We start from the raw sequence: 1,859 nt of genomic DNA, 5'->3' as shown, positions 1-1,859 counted from the left end.
ACACTCCAGAAATCTGTATACTGATCCTCTTGAATCTTTGACTAAATATTATTGCATATATACATAGGGTAAATCTCCATGAGTCCAGGCAAGAACAAAGAAGAATTAGGGAAGCTGTAAACCAAACAATTCCCAAAGCATACAGAGGGCCAAGAATCAGTTCTTAGCAGCCAGAGTGGGGAAATATTGTTTAACATATGGGCTTTCAGTAAAGATCCCCGAAGGACTGTAACTCAGTAGTAGGACTAAGTTAACCCCAGAGTAAATTTTATTCTAGATTTACCCTAACAAAGATTCTAAACAGCATTTGACAGGATCAAACTGATCTGCAAGTGACTTAGCTTGGCACCCAGAAAGAAAGCACAATACTTTTTAAAGGAGAACAAAAGCTAGCATTCAACAATGTAAAATGAATAATGTCCAACATCCCATAAAAGGTAATAAACATGTGAAAGTGTAATCAAATGTGACCCATATCCAGGAGAAAATTCATTTAATAAAAACAGACATAGAAATAATAGAGATGATGAAATCAGGAGATAAGGACATTAAAATAGCACTATAAATAAATCTAATGGGCCTGATGATTTAAAGAAAAATATGCATTGAGTGAGGAGAAAAATAGAAGATATAAAAAAAACTACCAAAGGGAACTTCTAGAGCAGAGGGATATAAGATTTGAAATGGAAAGTTGACTAAATGTATCAGCAGATTACATAATTAGAAAATTATTGAATTAAAAACTTAGCAATATAAATTATCCAAAATGAAGAACAGAGAGAAAAAAAAGGACTAAACAATTTAAATAAAGAAAGTCTGGTGACCAGTAGAGCAATATTAAGCAGATGATAGCAAATAATTAAAATTTTATTTTATTTTTTTATTTTTTAAATTTTTTTAAAGATTTTATTTATTTTAGGGAGAGAGAGCACATGAGAAGGGATAGATTCAGAGGGAGAAGCAGACTCCCTACTGAGCAGGGAGCCTGATGCGGGACTTGATCCTGGGACTCCAGGATCATGACCTGAGCCGAAGGCAGTCGCTTAACCAACTGAGCCACCCAGGCGCCCAATAATTCAAATTTTAGAAGGAGATTTTCTAGTCAAAGGATGAGGAAAAAGACAGCCAAACAAGACAGAAAACTTTCAGAAAATGACTGCCATGCTACAGACAGACACCGTAGAAAAAAATGTGATCCCAACACCCACCTATGACACCAAAGACTGAAGGGAGAGCTTAGACTTTCCCCCTCAACAGGCCATAATGAGGTGTGATGTCAGAGGAGGCTTATCAGAGAGTCAAGACTTCTACCACCAATCAATGATAATGAGGCCACCCCACCATGATGTCTATGAAAGCCATGTGGGAACAGTAAAAAAGCATACCTACACCTCCTGGCCAAGTGGTACCAGTGGAGAGCTAGAACTCCCATCCTGCACAGAAGTAAGGAGGCATACACTTCCTACTTGTGAGTCCTTAGAAGCCAGGTGGTAGTAAACTTGGACTTCTACTCACACTGAGTAGTAAAAGGTGGTTTCCCCCTGCCCCCTTTCCCCTTCCAGAATAATGTCAAAGGAAAGTATCTAAACTATAAGGTTTACATAAGATCCAGAATCTAATAACATAATATGCAAAATTTCCAGGTTTCAGTAGAAAATTACTCATTATAGCAAGAACTAGGAAGATCTCAAAAAGATTGAAAACGTGAATCAATAAATGTCAACACCAAGATGTTAGAGATGTTAGAATTATCTAAGATTTTAAACTAGCCATATAAAATTGCTTTAATGAGCAATTATAAACATGCTTGAAACAAATGAAATAATGGAGTCTCAGCAAAGAAATAGAAAATATGAAGA

This window comes from Zalophus californianus, chromosome 1, assembly GCF_009762305.2.
Source record: "Zalophus californianus isolate mZalCal1 chromosome 1, mZalCal1.pri.v2, whole genome shotgun sequence".
Lineage (NCBI taxonomy): Eukaryota > Metazoa > Chordata > Mammalia > Carnivora > Otariidae > Zalophus > Zalophus californianus.
The sequence above is the reverse complement of the archived record's forward strand: the minus strand, read 5'-3'. Positions refer to the sequence as shown.